This window comes from Bufo bufo, chromosome 6 (assembly GCF_905171765.1).
Source record: "Bufo bufo chromosome 6, aBufBuf1.1, whole genome shotgun sequence".
In the NCBI taxonomy this organism is placed as follows: domain Eukaryota; kingdom Metazoa; phylum Chordata; class Amphibia; order Anura; family Bufonidae; genus Bufo; species Bufo bufo.
Genome location: NC_053394.1, coordinates 312,641,132 through 312,664,000, shown reverse-complemented (window position 1 = coordinate 312,664,000; position 22,869 = coordinate 312,641,132). Strand labels below are relative to the sequence as shown.

The 22,869-nt window shown below is 45.4% G+C and overlaps 1 protein-coding gene across 1 annotated transcript in view; it reads left to right on the top strand.

Moving 5' to 3' along the window:
• The window catches only part of KCNH4 (potassium voltage-gated channel subfamily H member 4), a 195,547-nt gene that overhangs the window by 128,220 nt on the left and 44,458 nt on the right, over positions 1-22,869 (top strand). The gene's annotated exons all lie outside the window — the stretch shown is intronic.

Here is a 22,869-nt window from a genome sequence, read left to right as displayed (position 1 = left end):
TGTCAGGCTGCTCAGCCATAATAGCATATCGTAGGCAGGATTGCATCATTACCATGTAGTGTAGCGCTGTGTAGTGTCCCCCAACCTCCTCACCACCCTAGGCATCTCTGCAAGTGATAGCAAACAGTCCTGCTCACATTCTAAGACAGGTTACTGCCGGCCATTTTAAATCATCCTAGAATCCGTTTAAAGGGGTTATGCCATGATTGAAAAATGAAAATCAGACATCACACAGTACATAACAATCTCTTTCTAACAAAGCTAGAACCTGCTAGAATCTCCATTCATTGCTTAAATTGCTCTGTTAGATTTAGTTCAGACTGGCAACCCTGGGGTGTGTTCTTTCTCAGGGTGCATGAAATTTCTGCTACAGACAGTTCTCTTCCTGGTGGCAGTTGGTGGCAGAGCATTTTTGCAACAGAAAGTAAGGTTTTCATGCTGAATTTTATTAAAATAACATTTAATGGTGGCACAACCCTCAAAAATTGTGCCTCTGAAGCTTTTTTTTTTTTTTTTTTCATTTCTCCTCAGTAGTTTTACCTGTAATTTGGGAAATTTCCCTGGAGAACTCGCCAGATAAAATGCAGCCAGACTCCAGTAATTGCTCTCCTCGACACTTGATAGTTAATTGAATAACCCCTGTTATATATTTGCTCTTGATTAATTTGCAGTGTGCGTTTTCAGAGAATGTGTCATGCACTTAAATGAACAACACACGGGCTTGATGAGCATTTATCCAGCAGCATTTTGCTTGTTTGCGCATTAACAGACTGGCTGTAGTTTGACGGACAAATCCCATCATATTGTAAGAGTCTTTAACCTCTAAACCCCAGACAAAATGCTTTGCTCGCCTTCCACTTATTTTCCTGTCCATGGTTTTTACAACATGATGATGTCAAGTCATTACAACTAACCAAGTGACATTTTGCGTCATTGTCTGGATGGATCAAAATATTCTAAATGGTGTCCAGGTCAAGTACATTAGATAAAACGTCTAGCTCTGCACATTAGGAGTTGGCACATCACCACCATGAGTATAGCATAATATATTTGGAGTCAATTGAATTTATCATAAAGGGAATATTTGCTGGAATCTGCATTGGAGTACTTTATGCCACATTTATCAAATGTCACATGTTGTTTGATAAATTTGTCTTATACTTAGAGGGCTTGTCCGGGTTCAGAGCTGAACATGGACGTATCCCCGTTTTCACCCAGGCAGCCCCTCTGATATGAGCTGTATCGTGCAGGGCAAGGACTGTTTGTTTATATTTTTACACTGCTAGGCGGAGACTAAAGGGTGGGCTTTAGCGCTGCCTTAGCTGTTTTACAGGTTAAGTCAGCACTAAAGCCGCCCACCCATTAGTGTCGGTGATGTCACTGGCCTCAGTGCTAGGCGGAAGCGGACTCTGCCCCGCTTACCCATGGAGAGCCCGATACGTCACCGGATCTCCAGAAAAAACTTTGTCCTGCCCGATTCAGCACAGGGCAAAGAAGAGCATCAGAGCATGACATGCCCTGATGCACACATCAGAGGGGCTGCCTGAGTAAAAACAGGGATATGTCCGGGTTCAGCTCTGAACCCAGACAACTCTTTTAAAGCTATTGCAGTTTTCCTACTCCACCATCCTACTGGAGTGAGATTGAGACTTTTTTTGCGATAAAAAAAAAATACGTCTCAATGATAAATCTGGAGTGCAACTCATTAACATAGACAACCACACCCACTTTTCCACCCACCTTTCAAAACTGGAGTGTGGTGTAAAACTGCAAAAAGTTGAATTTTTTTATGTGAGTCCAAAAAGTCACAAAAACCCTATTTTGTGACTTTTTGAAGACAGAATTCCGAATTGAAAGTGCAATAAATCAGGGCCAATACATACTTGTGTTTTAGTTGTGAGTTTCCCCGTGCTTTTTTATTTTATCATTCCCAATGGCATATATTTTAAGTGTAACTAATACCTATCATTTAAAAGGTAGGTAGTGGGGGAACTGATGCTGAAATATAGTCGTCACAGAGGGACATCATGGTCAAATGGGAATAGTAAGGGCAAACAGATAAGACCCATTTGTTATTACCTTTCAGCATCCTTCGGCAGTGAATATTGCCCAAACAACCACTGATCAGAATGGCGTTTTCAATAAATTGCTAAGCTATCAATATAGCTACTGTGCTTGGTAAGGACGCACCAACTGACAGAAAGTGTTGTCTCTACTGCAGCAATGCAGTGCTCCCCATATTCTTTTAGGAGTTCGCACCACCACCTAGCAGTGAAGACAAAAAAAAAGTAAAGACCAAAACTTCTTAAATAATATATTCCTAATGTTTCCTAAAAATAAAAAAAATGACCATATATATTTGAAGTTTCATTGTTTTCTTAAGGAGCTCTGATGCCCCTATGAAGACTTGTCCTTCTTCATCAGCTACTGTGATCAATAAGAGGCTTTGTATTGATCTCAATAAGAAGTGAATAAAGAAACATTCTACCAGCTATGACCAAGAGTGTACAAGATTTTAACAAGCCTTCCAACTGAGGAACAGGATCCATAATAAAAGAACGGAGCACTGAGTCTGCACAATAGTATATTGTTCTCTTCAAGTGTACTATGGACTAAACGAAATACAAGCATGGTGGATCTAATTCCCTCCTGAGAGTGAAGGCAGTTTCCATTTACTCATTGGTAGGGTCCACTGACATCAGCAAAAATAGCATTAAAACTAGAAGTTCCAACATATTTCCTCCCTAAGGGAAGTGAGATGACATTTCCCATCTATCAAATAAGTATTTTGTCAGTATATCACATCAACCAAAACATCCAGCACCAAGGTTGGCACGGTTCCAAATTTGGTAAGATTGGCTGGCTCCACTGCAGTTCTGGGTTCTAATTCAACCTACTTGAAGTTAGTTTCTTTGTCCAAATTCCTCAGTCATTGTTAAAGACATTGAGTATGGACCCATTGTACCAACCAACTGGTTTGACCTAGGGCTATTCCTGAGGGCATTATCCTGGCAGTCCCTTGGCTTTCACCCTTTAACCCCTATACAGGGATCTGGCCTTCACTGCAGGGGAGCCACCAGGCTGCTGGTGTGGTTGGCTGCCGACCTACTGGAGTCAGACACACCAGTGCCAGGCACTGAGGAATCAGGCAATACACATTATCAGTAAACAGGCAGAGGTCAGGGCAGCCAGAGTATATGCAGATCCATGTAACAGTCCAGAAGTCAGGGCAGGAGTCTCAGAGTCTGTACAGGGAACAGGCATGGGTCAGGTTAGGCTTGCAGGGCCTAACATGCAAGAGAAACAAAAAGGAATCTACTTTTCACACTAGGAGCGGAACAAACAGCCCAACATATATAGAAGGGCTGATGAGCTCTTTGGTCAAAAAGCTGAACACAGAGCACAAAAGGGGAATTAACTCTTGCAGTGCTGCAGGGAGAGGGTCAATGAATAGACACTAATACACACACAGAAAGAGACATAGCAGCCAGGCTGTGGCATGGGACACAGGAGTCTGTTGGCGGGCCCAAGGCAGAAGCTAGGTGAGTGATGTGGTACCCGTGGCAGTCATATCAGTTTTTTCCCACAATCCAAGACTCTGTTTGGGGAAGGTGAAACTTTGCTCTTAGACGTTTATTAAGAATCATGCAGTCCCTTAGTACACATGCAGTTTGTACAAGCTGGTTTACTGTATATGCAGATTTTAACATGTGCATCGGAAATTGGTAAAGCCTAGTGTTAGTCATAGAAAATGGCCTAAAATATCTGAGAATAAAACAAATTGTTTCCTAATGAGAAAGGCAGTTTTTCAAGACTATATTGTGGAATCTAATATATAAAGCTGAGTGTATGTATGTGTGTGTGCATGTATGTATATGTCTGCTAAAGAAATCCGCACCGTCGCATTTACAATCACGAAATTTGGCACACAGGTATATCAGGTGTCTGGGAAGGTTTTTGACTGGGTCTCGGCTCTAGAACGTACTGTTCCTGAGCTATTCACAAAAAATGCATTAGCCAATAGAAGCCTGGTCACATGACCCTTATCTCCACATACACACAGTTTTACACCAGGTTTCCATAACAATCCAGCCATTTTTCTTCCCTGCTGTAGGTCAGTTTTAAAGGGGCAGGGTGCTGTGGTTGACAATGTTAAGAGAGCGAAGTGCTGTGGAGGTCACAGTTCAGGGGCAGGTAGAGTGGCCATTCAGGCCAACCTCAAATGCCGGACTTAAAAACCCCGCCCCCAGGCCCCGCTTAGCCTGATCCCCAACCTGGTTAGACCATGCCCCTTCCCACTCAGCAGCTGACAGGAAATGAAATAATAAAGGTAAAAATCAACTTTGTCAGCTGCAGGGGTGGAAGGGAGGGTTACTTTCTCCCTGCGGAAAAACTATGCTGTCTGAGAGTGAGCTGTTCAAAAGGACATCCATGTGTTCGTCCAAGCCCTGTGCCGGACGGAGGACAGGGAGTCTGAAAGCCAGACTGTCCGGCCTAAAACCGGACCTCTGGCCACCCTAGGGGCAGGCTGCTGTGGAGGTCACAGTTAAGGGGATGGTCCACTATGGAGGTCAGTGTTAAGGGGCAGGCTGCTGTGGAGGTCACAATTAAGGGGATGGTCCACTAACTATGGAGGTCTGTGTTAAGGGGAAGATTGCTGTAGAGGCCACTGTTAAGGGGATGGGGTGTTGGGGAAATCAAGGAGATGGGGTATTGTGGAGGTCACTAATAAAGGGGCGGCCGCTGTGGAGGTCACTGTTAAAGGGGTGGGCTGCTGTGAAGGTCACTGTTAAGAGGGCGGGATGCTGTGGAGGTCACTGTTAAAGGGGTGGGTGCTGTGGAGGTCTCTGTTAAGGGGCAGGGAATGATGGAGGTCATAGTTAAGGGGACGGTCCACTATGGAGGTGTCATGCCCCACTCTGACGATGTGCGGAGGTCGGCCAGAATTGCAGCACGAGTTTAGTGTTTGTTTTGGAGTCGTGCTGGATCCGCCCCTCATCAGGTGCACTGGGTGGAGTCATTACTTTAAATAGCTCCTCTGCCCAGTGCCCTGAGCGGATTATATTCATTATTGTGATCTTGGAAGCAAGCAAGGAAGGAAGGTTGGCTGTCTGCTCCAGCTCAGGAAGATAAGTGTTGTTTCTAGTTGGTTGTTTTGTGTCATCTTTCCCATCCAGGTTCTGTGCGAGCAGGCTGCTCCTATTTCCCACTTCACCATCTCAGGGAATTCAGGGTTTTGTCAGCCCAGGCACGGGGACATCTCAGATCTACCTTCAAGATGTGTAGATGGGCTGAGCAGTGCAGAGAAAGAGGTCAGGGATTAGCTAGGAGGTGACCCTTCTCTGTCTCTCGCCCAGAGCCTGGTTGGTTCGTTATCTGTCATACTGAGTGCGCGCCCGCCGTGACATTATAATCCGCCATCACTCAGTGCTTTTGTGATGGCGTCAATTGATGCACTGGTTGACCGCATGCAGGGTTTATCCCTAGAGGTTGCGGATCTGCGTGGTACGGTCACACAGTGTCAGAGGTTTCTGGCATCAGGTACAGGTCAAATTGGTGGGGAGCCTAAAGTCGCTCTTCCCGACAGATTTACAGGGAGTACGGATGATTTTTTCCGCTTTAAAGAGTCATGCAAATTGTACTTTCGACTGCGTCCATTTTCGTCAGGTAATGAGGATCAGAGGGTTGGTATCATCATGTCTCTGCTTAAAGGGGACGCTCAATCCTGGGCTTTTTCTCTGCCGCCCGGTTCTCTGGCTCTCCGGTCAGTGGAGGAATTTTTCCAAGCCCTGGGATTGATCTACGATGACCCAGATCGGGTCTCGATGGCAGAATCGAAATTGCGTAACTTACTGCAGGGTGAACATACTGCAGAGGGTTACTGTACAGAGTTTATGAGGTGGGCTACTGAGTCGGGGTGGAACGACCCCGCGTTACGTAGTCAGTTTTGTCAGGGGTTATCTGAAAGGTTGAAGGATGCCCTGGCTTTTCATGAGTATCCGGATACTTTAGAGAATGCAATGTCTTTGGCTATACGGTTGGATAGACGTATCCGAGAGAGGGGTAAGGGTTCCTCCGTGCAGGGGATCCCTCCTGCGTGTGGTTTTGTTTCTTCTTCTGCCCAGGGTGATATTGCTTATAACTCTGGAGTAGCGGAGGAACCCATGCAATTGGGTCAGATTTCTTGCCATTCTGATAGTAGAGACTTTAGGAAATTGCACAAACTATGTTACTTTTGTGGAAAGAGGGGTCATTTTATTTTTTCTTGTCCTCATGTTAAATCACAGGTGGAAGAGAAAAGGAAAAAAGAAAAAAAACCCTCCCTCACACTTGGTAGTATGAATGGTGTGGTGGAGCAGACAGGTATGCAAGCTCCCTGCAGTTCCCGTTTTCTCCTTTCAGCTATGGTGGCGCTAGAGTCAAAAAATGTGTTTGTTGATGTATTCCTTGATTGTGGTGCTGGGGTAAACCTAATTGACTTTCTTTTTCTTCAAGGCATGGGACTAAGTACTTGCACGTTAGAGAACGAGATTCGTGTTTTTGCAATTGATTCTTCCCCTCTTTCTCAAAGGAGTCTCACTCACATTGTGCATGGTATTCATTTAAGGGTGGGTGATTCACATACTGAAATTATTTCTTGTTTTGTCATGAAGGATTTGCCAGCTCCTATAGTTTTGGGGTTGCCATGGTTGATTAGACATAACCCAATTATAGACTGGCAAGCAAAACAAATCATTGGTTGGAGCGAGTTTTGTTCGGACAATTGTCTTGTCACATGTATTTCTGAAGTGTCCATTACGGCTTTACCTCCGTATCTCTCGGATTTTGCGGATGTTTTTTCGGAGGGTGGGGCTCAGGAATTGCCCCCTCATCGGGACTATGATTGTCCAGTTAATCTCATTCCTGGCGCCAAGTTGCCAAAGTCTCGGCTTTACAACCTCTCTCAACCCGAAAGAGAGGTCATGCGAAAGTATGTCGCCGAGAGTTTGGCAAAGGGTCATATTAGACCATCTAAGTCTCCAGTGGCAGTAGGTTTGTTCTTTGTGAAGAAAAAAGATGGATCACTGAGACCGTGTTTGGATTTCCGGGAGTTGAACCGTATTACAGTCCGGGATCCATATCCCCTGCCCTTGATCTCTGATCTTTTTGATCAGATTGTTGGAGCCAAGGTGTTCTCCAAGTTGGATTTGAGAGGAGCCTACAATCTGATCAGGATCAAGGAGGGGGATGAGTGGAAAACGGCCTTCAATACGCACGAGGGTCATTTTGAAAACCTGGTGATGCCTTTTGGGTTGACGAACACGCCAGCAGTACTTCATCGATTCGTCAATGACATTTTTCATCACTTGGTGGGGAGGTTCGTAGTAGTTTACCTGGATGACATTTTAATTTATTCTCCTGATCTGAAGACCCATCAGGATCATGTAAACCAGGTTTTGACAATCCTTCGGGAGAATAAGTTGTATGCCAAATTGGAGAAATGTTTGTTTGCGGTGCAAGAGCTTCCGTTCTTGGGATACATGCTTTCTGATTCCGGTTTTCGTATGGACCCCAAAAAGGTCCGGGCGGTTCTGGAGTGGGACGGACCAGAGAATCAGAAAGCTTTGATGCGGTTCTTGGGGTTTACAAATTATTATAGGAAATATATTTCGAATTATTCTACCCTAGTAAAACCTCTTACTGATATGACCAAGAAGGGCGCCGGTGTCTCTGTCTGGTCGGATGAGGCGTTGCAGGCCTTTTCGGCTGTTAAGGAGCGTTTTGCGTCTGCTCCCATTCTGGTGCAGCCGGATGTGTCTCAACCATTCCTAGTGGAGGTTGATGCATCAGAGGTGGGGGTTGGGGCGGTGCTGTCACAGGGTTCATCTCCTGGCAAGTGGGTCCCGTGTGCCTTCTTCTCCAAGAAGCTCTCGGTTGCCGAGAGGAATTATGATGTTGGAGATAGAGAGTTGTTGGCTATCAAGTTGGCCTTTGAGGAATGGCGCCACTGGTTGGAGGGGGCGTCTCACCCCGTTACGGTGTATACTGACCATAAGAATTTGGCTTACCTGCAATCTGCCAAGCGTCTGAACCCTAGGCAGGCCAGATGGTCACTTTTTTTTACCAGGTTCAATTTCGTGGTTACCTTTCGCCCAGGGGTCAAGAACGTCAAGGCTGATGCCTTGTCTCGCAGCTTCCCTGGGGGAGGTGATTCAGAAGATCCAGCGCCGATTTTGGCGGATGGAGTGGTGGTCTCCGCTCTGTACCCTGAATTGGAGATGGAGGTGTTGGGAGCTCAGGAGGGGGCTCCTGGTTCGTGTCCCCCATGGAGGTTGTTTGTTCCTGAGGGCCTACGATACAAGGTGTTTAAGGAACATCACGATACTGTTCTCGCTGGACATCCTGGTGGTAAGTCCACCTGTGATCTGGTGTCCCGGAGGTTCTGGTGGCCAGGTTTGCGTAAGAGTATTGAGAATTACGTGGCAGCTTATGAAACCTGCGCTCGGTCTAAGGTTGCTCATACTCGACCGCCTGGTTCACTTCTTCCATTGTCTATTCCATCTCGTCATTGGACACATTTGTCCATGGACTTTATTACGGACCTACCGAGTTCCTCCGGGAGAACAGTGATTTTGGTGGTAGTCGATCGTTTCAGTAAAATGGCTCACTTTATACCACTAACAAGTCTGCCTAACGCTAAGACTCTTGCGCAAATTTTTGTGGATAATATTGTTAAATTGCACGGTATTCCTTCGGATATTGTCTCTGATAGGGGCACGCAGTTTGTCTCCAGGTTTTGGAGGGCGTTCTGCTCTCGACTTGGCATTCAACTTTCTTTCTCGTCTGCTTTTCATCCACAGTCGAATGGTCAGACGGAGCGTACCAATCAAAACCTGGAGACCTACTTGAGGTGCTTTGTGGCTGAGAATCAGGAGGACTGGTCCTCGTTCTTGCCCTTAGCAGAATTTGCATTGAATAACCGTAGGCAGGAGTCCACGGGTAAGTCGCCATTTTTTGGCGCATACGGTTTCCATCCTCAGTTTGGTACCTTTTCTGGGTCTGGTTCCTCCGGGATGCCAGAGGAGGAGAGATTCTCTTCTGCCTTATCTTCTATCTGGCGGGGGATTCAAGGGAATTTGGAGAGGATGGGTGAGAGGTATAAACGAATGGCTGACAGGAGACGTGTGACTGGTCCGGACCTGTGTGTGGGTGATTTGGTGTGGTTGTCCACTAGGAATATCAAGTTGAGAATGCCATCTTGGAAACTGGGTCCAAGATTTGTTGGTCCATATAAGATTTCTGCTGTGATCAATCCTGTGGCATTTCGACTTGATCTGCCGCAGACTTGGAGGATCCACGATGTTTTCCACAAGTCTTTACTAAAAAAATATGTTAAACCGGTGGTGCCATCGACATTGCCTCCTCCTCCTGTTCTGGTCGAGGGAAACTTGGAGTTCGAGATCTCCAGGATTCTCGACTCGAGAGTTCTGCGGGGTTCCCTCCAGTACCTGGTTCACTGGAGAGGATACGGTCCTGAGGAGAGGATGTGGGTTCCGGCGTCAGATGTCAACGCCAGCCGTCTGGTGAGGGCCTTTCATAGGTCCCATCCGGATAAGGTTGGTCCAGGGTGTCCGGAGGTCACCCATAGAGGGGGGGGGGGGTACTGTCATGCCCCACTCTGACGATGTGCGGAGGTCGGCCAGGATTGCAGCACGAGTTTAGTGTTTGTTTTGGAGTCGTGCTGGATCCGCCCCTCATCAGGTGCACTGGGTGGAGTCATTACTTTAAATAGCTCCTCTGCCCAGTGCCCTGAGCGGATTATATTCATTATTGTGATCTTGGAAGCAAGCAAGGAAGGAAGGTTGGCTGTCTTCTCCAGCTCAGGAAGATAAGTGTTGTTTCTAGTTGGTTGTTTTGTGTCATCTTTCCCATCCAGGTTCTGTGCGAGCAGGCTGCTCCTATTTCCCACTTCACCATCTCAGGGAATTCAGGGTTTTGTCAGCCCAGGCACGGGGACATCTCAGATCTACCTTCAAGATGTGTAGATGGGCTGAGCAGTGCAGAGAAAGAGGTCAGGGATTAGCTAGGAGGTGACCCTTCTCTGTCTCTCGCCCAGAGCCTGGTTGGTTCGTCATCTGTCATACTGAGTGCACGCCCGCCGTGACAGGAGGTCAGTGTTAAGGTGGCGGGGTGCTGTAGAGGTCACTGTTAAGGGGGTGGGGTGTTGTGGAGGTCACATTTTAAGGGAACCGAGCTCTGTGGAGGTCACTGTTAAGGGGGCAGGTTATTGTGGAAATCACTGTTAACGAACAAACATTAAATGAAATAGAAGCCGGGTCCTTCTGCTAGTATAACCATATATTAGCAAACAGAAGTATATCAAAGATTCATGAGCTATGGGCCATTAGACTAAGGCTAGTTTCACACTAGCGTTAGTGAGATCAGTTTTCTACAGACCATGAAAGATATATTACCCTGAACTGTTAAGAATGAGTACTACCAGTACTACTATGTAACGATGAGTAGTTTCTGGCCTTTTGTACTTGAAGCAGGTGGAAAAGGATGAGTAGTGCTTTAGATCCTGTTATTATATGTGGTTCGTATTCTTCTGCAGTGCCTTGAGCTGTGGGTGGACAGAGAAGGAGAATATATGTAAATTACACTATAATTTTAGTTTATTTTACCATTTATTGTGATGCATTTCTGAATTTGTTCTTGGCATGCTTGATGATTGAAGAGTTCCTCTATGATCTAAATCACATTGCAGTACATCTGGCAGAGGCTGGTTAATGGTGTATCTGGGCACCAGCAGGGTATAACCTCCAAGGACACCATATGTTCTCATATGGCTTCTTACAACCAACTGAGCTCTCATCGTACAGTATTAAATATGACCTTACAGTTTATCATAAAGACCTGTCACACTGCTGCCAGATGAAAGGGATTTATTAAACAGGCACAAGTGAGACTTCTCAGTGCTCTCCAATGAGTCTGCCATTTAGAAATGAATGCAAGTGAGGTTAAAGGGAATCCCCCTTAATAAAAAAAAAAAAAAGGAATTTAGAATTTTAGAAATGTTTGTAAATTTAATAAAGGACATAATTATTCCGACTCTTCACTATGACACTTCAAATTTAGCTCTGGGAGCCTCCCATTTCTCTTGATCATCTTGGAGATGTTTCTACGCCTTCATTGAAGTCCACCTGTGGTAAATTCAGTTCAATGGAAATGATTTGCAAAGACACACCACTGTCTATATAAGGTCTCACAGCTGACAATGCATATCAGAGCAAAAACCAAGCCATAAGATTGAAAGAACTGTTCTGGAAAAGGGTACAAACAAATTCTGCTGCACTGACAGTTCTCAAGAGCACAATGGCCTCCATAATTCTTAAATGTAAGAAATTTTGACTCTTCCTACAGCTGGACGCCCCACCAAACTAAGTAATCAATGGAGAAGGAATTGGTAAGAGAGGTTGCCATGAAACCAATGGTCACTGTGGCTGAGCTCCAAAGACCCCATATGAAGATAGGAGAAACTACTAGAAGGTCAAACATCACTGCAGAATTACACCAATATGGGCTTTATGACAGAATGGTCAGAAAGAAGCTTCCCGTAAGTAAAACACATATGAAAGTGTGCAAAAAAAGCAGCTAATAGACTCTTAGACAGTGAAAAACAAGATTTTCTGGTCTGTTGAAACCAAGGTTCAACTTTTTGGCCTCAATTTTAAGAGCCATCTCTGGAGGAAACGAGGCACTGCCCAACAACATCTCTACAGTAAAGCATGATGCTGGCAACATCATGCTGTGGAGTTGATTTTTAGCAGCTGGGACAGGGAGACTAGTCAGCATTGAGGGAAAGCTGAATGGAGCAAAGTACAGAGATATTCATAATGAAAACCTGATCTAGAGTGCTCTGGACCTTAGACTGGGCCGAGGGTTCTCCTACCAATAAGACAATGATCCTAAGCACATAGCAAAGACAACACATTAGTGGTCCAATGAGTGGCCCAGCCAGAGTCCTGACTTAAACTCCATCAAAGATCTCTAGACAGACGTGAAAATATCTGTCCCCCGATTGTCCATCTCCAACCTGACAGTGCTTGAGAAGATCCATAGAGAAGAATGCCAGAAAATCCTTATGGCATCAGACTCAAGAAGACAGGAGGCTTTTGTTGTAGAAATATTAATATTAGAAATCCGCTCGCATCAGGCTTTGTGTAAGGAAAGGTAAAAATCTCAACTGACCTTGTACTACTCAGCACACACATTACAATCTCTGTACAATCAACACAATGGAAAAACACTTACCTTATCCTCACACCCCTTGACGCAGCAGATAACAACCACATACACCAAAAGGTTCTTCCAGTAGATTTTTTTCCTGATATCAGCAGATTGGAGTACACCGATTTCAGTTCACAAAGAGCAAAACTTTCTCAAAAATGAGAGTAAGGCTCCATTCACACATCCGTGGTGTGTTGCGGACCCGCAAATTGCGGATCCGCAACGCACCCGCCCGGCACCCCTATAGAAATGCCTATTCTTGTCCAGAGCTGCGGACAAGAATAGGACATGTTCTATCTTTTGCGGAGCTGCGGACCCGAAGATCGGGCCGTGCTCCGCAAATGCCCCCATAGAAAATGTCCCCGTCCCCATCGAAAATGAATGGGTCTGCACCCGTTCCGCAAAATTGCGGAACGGATGCGGACCCATTTGCGGACGTGTGAATGGAGCCTAAGGAAAAGGATATTACCTTATGCCAGCCTTTTTTTGCTTTTTGAAAATTAAGCTGTGTTTCCTTTAAGTTCTGCTGATAATGGGGAAAAAAATTATCTTCCTAACTGTGCTCGCCAACTGTTGTAGAAATATTAATATTAGAAATCCGCTCGCATCAGGCTTTGTGTAAGGATAAGGAAAATCCCTCAACCGCAGTCAGACAAAGGTGCTACCATCTTGAGTTCTTCTGAGCAACTGTCCTTCCTCCACAGTCTGCTCACCTTTTGTTTAGTCACAGTAACAATAGAAAGGGGCTGGCCAGTCACCCGACCACTCACTTCATGTAACAAGGATACAGGAAGTGAGGACACAGGAAGACAGATGACAATCTATAAAAACACACACATATCCTAAGATAAAATGTCCGCATAATAAAATTTCCACAACACTTTAATTGCTGCCAAAGGCGTTTCAACTAAGTACCGAGTAAAGGGTATGAACACTTATGTCAATGCAAGATTTTAGTTTATCTTTTTTAATAAATTAGCAAAGATTTCTAACGTTCTGTTTTCACTTTGTCAGTATCGTGTATTGAGTGCAGAATGATGGGGAAAAACATAAACTTTTCTTTATTTTAGCACAGGGCCGTAACATAACAAAATGTGAAAAAAGTGAAAGGGTCTGAAGTCTTTCCAAATGCATTATTCACAAAGTGTACATGAGAATTGTCAAATTTCATTCACTTTGCTGATACTGTATTACACTGTGGCTTTTCCACATGACTATCTATGAGGAAAAACCACACGTAATAAGGGTACCTCCACACCAATTTTCAGGCCTTTACAGATTTCAAGAAATCTCATCTATATGCTGCGACAACAATTCCACAGTGTAAATTGACCTCCAGATGGGATTTTAAATCCACAGCATGCACATTTATCCTGCAATGCAATGCATAGGGTGAAATCTGCTTATATATCTGCAACAAAATCCATCCTATATCCTAAATCTTCCAGAAAGAAAGTTTAATGAGCGGGGGGTGTACATATTACTGACATTTTGATATGTGTCCCTAAGAACTAGCAAAAACTATGCAAACAAAAAAAATCACTTCCTCCATAGTTTGTAATATACAGTATGCTCTAAACTGCAGTTGTCGGATTACTCTACATTGTAAGGCTCATTTAATAGGCTTGGTATTTGTCATCTACATTTTGCTGAGAGTTCTTTTTCTAGATCTGATACTTGTCCTGTTGTTCGGGAAGTGGCCCCATAGGGATTATTAGTTGAACTGAACGCTAAGATGTTGTAGGAAAATTCTGAAGCAGCAATTCTAAGGTCTGTCTCATATCTCTTCAGTAATTCTAAAAATGATTCACTTTCAATTACCCATTCCTATAGTTTCAGCACTCTATAAAAAGACCACATTTGACCTCAGGGGGTCACTGAATGCATATACTCAGGCTCGGACTGGCCCACAGGCCCTTGTCTTCCACTCCCTGCAGAAGTGGCACATAACACAGTAGACTTACTACACTACATATAGATAGGCAGTGTACAGCACCTCAACCAGCCCATGTTCATATAAAAAAAACTGGGTAGATTATTTAAGAAACTCCCTAGTTTATTATTATAGGCATGTTCATGTGGCTGAGCAAGGCCGATTCTAGCTCTTCTGCTGCATGAGGTAAAAATTTAAATGGCGCCCCCTTCACAGTAGTAATGCCCACTCTGTGCCCCCATAATAGTTACTCCTCCTCACAGTAGTTATGCCCTCTTTGTGCCCCCTTCACATTAGTAATGCAATCTGGGCCCCCTTCACAGTAGTAATGCCCATTTTGCCTCCATTTATAGTAGCAATGACGACTGTGTCCCCTTCACAGTAGTAATGCCCTCTGTGCCCCTTCACAGTAGTAATGCCCATTGTGCTGCCTTCACAGTAGTAATGCCCATTGTGCTGCCTTCACAGTAGTAATGCCCATTTTGCCCCCTTCACAGTAGTAATGCACACCCTGTGCCCCTTAATAGTTATGCCCCTCACAGTAGTTATGCCCTCTTTGTGCCCCCTTTACATTAGTAATGCAATCTGGGCCCCCTTCACAGTAGTAATGCCTATTGTACCCCCTTCACAGTAGTAATGCCCATTGTGCCCCTTCACAGTAGTAATGCCCATTGTGCCCCTTCACAGTACTAAAGCCCATTGTGCCCCCTTCATAGTAGTAATGCCTATTGTGCCCTCTTCATAGTAATAATGCCCATTGTGCCCCCTTCATAGTAATAATGCTTATTTTGCGCCCTTCATAGTAGTGATGCCCCCTGTGCACTTTTATAGTAGTCATGCCCTTTGTACCCCCTTTATAGTAGTAATGCCCTCTGTGCCCCCTTTGTATTAGCAATGCCCTCTGTGCCCCCCTTATGGTAGTAATGTCCTTTGTGTCCCCTTTGTAGTAGTAATGCTCTCTGTGCCCCCTTATGGTAGTAATGCCCACTGTGCCCCCATTGTAGTAGTAATGCCCTCTGCTCTATGCCTCCTTTGTAGTAGCAATGCCCTGTTTAAAAAAAAAAACACAACAAAAAAACACAGTAACTATTCACCTTGTCCCGTTCCTGAAGCTCACGGCCCTCTTCCCCCTACAGACACAGCTCGCTCTGCAGGCTCCTCCCACACAGGCTGGCAGCACAATCTGTGCCTGCAGGCTGTATGGTGGAGCAGGGAGAAGTCTACATCTTCACCATTCACTGCACCGCTGGCCTGAAGAAGGGGAGGACCATGGGGAGCTGAGCGGTCGGTGAGTGACAGAACCGCAGCTCCCTGTGCTCCAGGAGGAGGAGGGGGGACGCAGCTTAAAGGGAACACAGGCGGCATCCACCAGCAGTGTTTAACTGCTGTGTGGATGCCGCCCCCTCAAAAATAGTAAGAACTGCTGCCTGAGGCAAGATTCTCATCTCGCCTCATGGCAGAAGCGGCCCTGTGGCTAAGATAACTTATAGGTACAGAGGCAGGACATCCAGTGTCCTCCTTACCCGGAGACCTGCCTTCTCAATGCTACTGCAGGGACCCCATAATCAATCATCTTGTGGCATCTTGCTGCTGTGTGAGCAGAAAATATTTGGATGTATCTGTATAGTGGGCCCCCAAAATAAATTTTACTAGTGGGTCCTAGACAGCCCAGTCTGACATATACTCTTTTCCTTGAAGACTATATTAGCTTACTATAGGTCCGTAATGGAAACCTTTGACCACAGGTAAAGCACAAAGTCTGCTTCATTAACTACACTCACCTAAAGAATTATTAGGAACACCATACTAATAAGGTGTTGGACCCCCTTTTGCCTTCAGAACTGCCTTAATTCTACGTGGCATTGATTCAGCAAGGTGCTGATAGCATTCTTTAGAAATGTTGGCCCATATTGATAGGATAGCATCTTGCAGTTGATGGAGATTTGAGGGATGCACATCCAGGGCACGAAGCTCCCGTTCCACCACATCCCACCGATGCTCTATTGGGTTGAGATCTGGTGACTGTGGGGGCCATTTTAGTGCAGTGAACTCATTGTCCTGTTCAAGAAACCAATTTGAAATGATTCGAGCTTTGTGACATGGTACATTATCCTGCTGGAAGTAGCCATCAGAGGATGGATACATGTTCTCATTCTGTTTGCGCCAAATTCGGACTCTACCATTTGAATGTCTCAACAGAAATCGAGACTCATCAGACCAGGCAACATTTTTCCAGTCTTCAACAGTCCAATTTTAGTGAGCTCGTGCAAATTGTAGCCTCTTTTTCCTATTTGTAGTGGAGATGAGTAGTACCCGGTGGGGTCTTCTGCTGTTGTAGCCCATCCGCCTCAAGGTTGTGCGTGTTGTGGCTTCACAAATGCTTTGCTGCATACCTCGGTTGTAACGAGTGGTTATTTCAGTCAACGTTGCTCTTCTATCAGCTTGAATCAGTCGGCCCATTCTCCTCTGACCTCTAGCATCCACAAGGAATTTTTGCCCACAGGACTGCCGCATACTGGATGTTTTTCCCTTTTCACACCATTCTTTGTAAACCCTAGAAATGGTTGTGCGTGAAAATCCCAGTAACTGAGCAGATTGGGAAATACTCAGACCGGCCCATCTGGCACCAACAACCATGCCACGCTCAAAATTGCTTAAATCACCTTTCTTTCCCATTCTGACATTCAGTTTGGAGTTCAGGAGATTGTCTTGACCAGGACCATACCCCTACATGCATTGAAGCAACTGCCATGTGATTGGTTGACTAGATAATTGCATTAATGAGAAATAGAACAGGTGTTCCTAATAATTCTTTAGGTGAGTGTATATATTACTGCAAACATCAGTTTAGGGCCAGGTTCACACAACATGGAAAGCCTGAAGGGGTTGTCCGGTTTAGAGAAGTAGATTTATCAAAACTGGTGCAAAGGATAACTACTTTAGTTGCTAAATTCAGCAATTGCTAAATTTCAGTAGTTACCAGTTTTCTGCTCTGAGCTGTTGTGGATTTCAGCCTAGGAGCACAGACTGCCAGAGGATGTGCCTAATTTATCACAGGCCTGTGTCTGTTCATACATTAAAAGGGCATCCTCTGGCAATGCATGGGATGGCGGATAACTCCCCCCATTAGGCCTCTTTCACACGACCGTATAGCTTTTTTTTTTTTGAGGTCCGTTTTTCACTCATCCATTGTTCCGTTTTTTGTTTCCGTTGTGTTTCCGTTTCTGTTCCGTTTTTCCGTTCCATTTTTCCGTATGGCATATACAGTACACAGTAATTACATAGAAAAAATTGGGCTGGGCATAACATTTTCAATAGATGGTTCTGCAAAAACGGAACGGATACGGAAGACATACAGATGCATTTTCGTAAGTGTTCCGTTTTTTTTTTTTTGCAGACCAATTGACTTGAATAGAGCCACGGAACGTGATTTGCGGGCAATAATAGGACGTGTTCTATCTTTCAACAGAATGGATAAACGGAAATACGGAAACGGAATGCATATGGAGTACATTTTGTTTTTTTTGCGGAACCATTGAAATGAATGGTTCTGTATACGGACCGTATATGGAACGCAAAAAATGACCCGTAAACGGGAAAATAAAAACCGGTCGTGTAAAAGAAGCCTTACTGTCAGGTACCCATATAGACTCCATGTAATTGCTGGTGGTCCCAGAAGCAGGACACACTGTGATCAGCTTATCTTCCAAAAAGATTGTCAAGTGTGGATTATATTACAGTCAGGAGACACAGTTGTCATTCTCATTGACATGGTTTTTCCCCATTAACAACATGTATCAGTCGTGGTCCAATTGCTGGGACGCCCGTCGATCATGAGAACACTTCCCCTATGGGAATGTAGTGGTGATGCCCACTATGGCAACGGATCCATTTTGTTCAGTATTCAGTTATCTCTGGCAGTCCCATAGAAGCAAATGGAGAGGTAGCCATGCTTGTACACCACCTCTCCATTCCCACAAAGGACCCCATGAACCCCGCTGTCATGTTCGGCAGTGGGGTCCTAGAAATCGGATCCCCAACAATTATATGGATAGGTGATAAATGTTACTAGTGGGAAAACCCCTTCAACCGTCATGACCATGGAACCCCAAAACAATAGCAAGCTGCTCCCCAACATGGTACAATAGCTGGCAATACTGAACCATCTGCTGTGTCGCTTTAGAAATGTGAGAATTCAATGAAAAATAAAAACAGGTATGGAAAGCGTTATGAATAGTCTTCTACTAGCATCCTCCACTGTAGTACTACTGCCGTGTACAACATATGTGCAAACATTAACCCTGTCTGTTCTGCTTTGGCCCATATAATACATAACCATTGCACCTGCTGGAATTCGTCAGGTGTGCATGGGAGGCTAACACTGCCCACGCTGTACCTTGTATACGTTAAGAGAAGACGTTTTCTGATTCAGCCGCATCCCCTATTAACCTCACAAGCTTTCATGATTAAAGTTACCATAACAACATGTTTACTGGGATGCTATTTCATGCATTTTTAGAAACATGGCGTTGGAAGAACCAGAGACTAATTTAACCTCCTGAGAGACTGGATCGATCACGATATATTTTAACTCTCATGTTGTCTCAGATACGTAGCGGCATGACGTAGCACTCGACTACGTGGGCGCGCCGCGCGTCCGTCTGGGTACCGCCCCTGTGTCCAACTCGCCCACCGCCCTTCACCTTTGGCGTCCTCCACCTTCCGGCGTGCTAGTACTGTACCTGGGCTGCGCGAGGACCGGGGATCCGTCGCTGCGCGCTGTCCGGAACGGCCCCGACTGATCCTGGAGGTGCGACGTGCGCCACTCACTCTAAATGCATGGGGAACTGGCTATTTGCCGTATTAGTGCTGCTGAGTGGGGGCCATGAATGACAGCACGCCGTCGAGCCCCACTGCAGAAGGCCGGGAGACGCGTGGAAAGACCTGGACCACCTAAGATACCAACCTGCATGCCTTTATGCGTTGCCAAGTTGGACCCCTGGCTCCCCCCGGTGCATGCCTGCTGCATACCCTCTGCTCTCCTCTGCTTAGCCGGCTGGCCGAAGATTGGTGAGACAACGTGCATCTCTAACAATTAACACATTAACCCATTATAATAACCTTGTGCTGGGTGGCAGCACCACCGTTTTGTTGATGAGAGAGTGGAGTGGAGTGGAGTGACGACAATGAAAAAGGGGGTCAGCCGGTCACCAGCTATGGGTGATATAACAGCCGATTGAAGTGTAGGCTGGAGGGGAAAAAAAAAAAAAACAGCGGGGGTGCAGCAAAGTGGAAAAAAGAGGGGGGAAAAAACAAAAATCCCTTGGGTTTGAAAAATAGGGTGATATTACAAAGCCATTAATACCCCTGATGGAACTCCTGGCTGAAATATGAAAGTTTTCCCCCCTGTATTAAGGGTGTAAGAGAGTGCCCCCTTTATATACACACTCTTATCCGCCAAAGCAAACTACCGGCTACTACAGAGCTGAAGTTTGATCGGTGATTACTGCCTCCCGCACCATTATATCTGACTAAGGAGAAGACTGCCGTTTTGTTGAATCTGTATACCTCCCCTCTCTAACTTTTGGCCGGAAATGGCTGACTACTAGTGAGACTGCACTTGTCTACGGTTGATATTAACACCTCAGCATTGTGTATAACCTACTAATTTGGATAATCTTGATACATCGCCAGGCCAAATACGTGAGATTACCACGTGAGATTACCGTTTGTGGACAGCAGCAAAGGAGATCTCCATCTGACCCTTATCCTTATTCTCACCATCCGTAGCAGCTGGTGTTGCTGAACACCCCTACCCTAGACATTTCTTTATAGTTCAACTGATTATTTACGAGTATACTGGCCTAGGTTGAATTTGCTGAATTTATGCTTATATGTTTTGTTTTTTTTATTTCCTCCATTGGTGCGTTTCTGACTGGTTGGGGTGAAGTAGCGACTTCAGGCTGTCCACCTATACTCATTTGTCGACCCCCGTCCACTCTGAAAAAGCACTAATCAGGGATTTATATATGGTATGCCTAATCTATTGATGATTTGATACTCGTTATATCTGCGCACTGTTAGCGTGGCAATAAGTGGGGGTTCCACACTCGGGGCAGTGCCAAGGCTGAGCAGTACAGTCCCACAATAGTACAACGGACAACATGCCGCCTAAATATAATAGGAAATCAGTGGGCACGGGATCTCCAAAAGCCGGGGGTGGAAGTAGCCCACAGGCTAGAATTGATAAATTTTTAAAATCCCCCACACCTAAGCCCAGAGGGTGGAAAAAAACTGTGGAGCCGGCAGAAACGCAGGGGGAGTTGCTAACACAAATGACGCAGAGTAGGGTACCTGATGCCTCCAGACTAGACACCATAGATGACAAGTTGGTGGATATATTGACGGTAGTACAGACCACAAACCAGTCAGTTATAGACATCTCCACCACGGTGAAGACACTACAGTCCGAGATAACACTCATTAGAGACGATATAAAGAAAACAAGGGCCAGCATTAAATATGTAGAAACAGGCTTACTTGAGGTCCAAAAAGAACAGCAACAGATGGCTAATAAGATTGAGGATTTAGATAGGGAAAACAAACGGGTCAGTATGAAGCTGACAGAAATGGAGGATAGAGCACGCAGGAACAACTTGAGAGTAGTGGGATTCCCTGAAGGTGTAGAGGGGGAGAACCCCGTGGATTTTGTACAAAAATGGCTGCTAGAGACCCTGGGGGCCAGAGGGGGCATCGCCGCGCTATGCGTGGAGAGAGCCCACAGAATTCCGTTTAAAAAGCCACCACCTGGAGGTCCCCCTCGACCCCTTCTGGTCAGAATTGTATCCTCCAGTGACAGGGATTGGGTGCTTCGGCGTAAGAGGGAATTACAGGACATTGATCACAATGGCAATCAGATACAGATATATCCCGATTTTTCCAGGGACACCCAAAATAAGCGTAGAGAATATTACGACATTAAGAAAAGATTACGAGAGGCTAATATTAAATACTCTATGTTGTACCCTGCAAAATTAAGAGTGGTGTATGGGGACACGGTAATGTTCTTTGATAAATCTAGAGAGGCCCTTGTATGGTTGGACTCTGTTAAAGTATAGACAATACCATGTATGGGCGGGGTTGAGGAGTGGGGTTTGGACGTGGTGAGAGGGGGTGGGGCGCTGGAGGCTGACCCATGGATGGATGGGTGTAATGTAAGAGGTTGACTGGATGCTATGCACCAGTGAACCAGTTTGGGGATGGGGGGGGGGTGGCGGGGTGCGGGGGGTGGGTTTGATAGGGGGGAGGAGGGGGGGTGGGTCCTGGCCTGGTTGCGGCTGCCCTTGAGGGGCGATGGATGTTTCCTTTATAGTTTAAAGCATGACTAATAACAGAGTTATGATATGGAATGTACGTGGACTGGGTGATAGAACAAAACGTGTTGTGGTCTTCGACCTGATTACACGGCATCTCCCCGCAATAGTGGCCCTTTTGGAAACGCATGCTACACCTGATATCCCAGATTATCTAATAAAGAGATGGGCAGGATATCAGTTCCACTCTGGCTTCTCGTCATACTCCCGAGGGGTCAGTGTGTATATACATCAAAGCCTTGACTTTATCCTACTGGACCAGTTGATTGATAGAGACGGGAGATTTGTCTTCCTTCACGCCCAATGGAACGGTAGAAGATGTGTCCTTGCTTTCCTGTACATCCCGCCACCATTTGCAATGACAGTCTTAAAGCAGTTGACGCTTTTTATGCACAACAAGGATCGGTCTCCGGTATTAATAGGCGGCGATTTTAACTGCGTACTGGACCCGGAGCTGGATAGAATTTCAGCAGCGGGGAAAGGTGCGCAGGGAAAACACACAGTATTCCGAGGGTTTTGTGAGGAGATAGGACTGATAGACATCTGGCGATGGCTTTATGGTAACAAACAGGTGTACTCTTGCTTTAGTAAAGCATATAGTGCTATGTCCAGGATTGATATTGCCTTGGCCAATGGCGAGATGCTCGATTCCATCTTAAAAATGACTTACGAGATCCATGGTATTTCCGATCATTCACCGATCCTGTTGGTGATGAAGACCGGACAACAAGCTGGTATCACCAGATCGTTCAGATTGAATGAGCACTGGTTAACCATATTAAATGATTCTATCGGGATCGACAAAGAACTCATACAATTTTGGCAAGAGAACATTGGTACAACACACGTTCATTACGTTTGGGATGCCATGAAGGCGTTTATCCGCGGGCTTTATTTTTCTAGAATAAAAAAGAAAAAAAATGACTTTTTTGAGGAGCAACGAAAGCTAGAAGCAAATATTGCATATCTGGAGGGCTGTATTCGAATACAACACGATGTGAGTACTCGCACTAGGTTAAAAGCGGCTAAAGACCACTATATAACTTTTATGAGGGAAAAAGCTCAGAACCAATTATTTTTCATGGGGTATAAAGACTTCTGTGAGGGTGGCACCCCGGGCAAGTTACTGGTCTCTATCATAGCGAATCAAAAGCCCCCCCAAAAAATTAGACAAATACTGACGGGTGATGGGCGTAGATTGGAAAGAGGAGTGGAGATGGAGGGAGAATTCTTAAATTATTTTGGTAATTTGTATCGCTCCCGAGTGAGGGATGCAGAGGCCAAGATAGATGA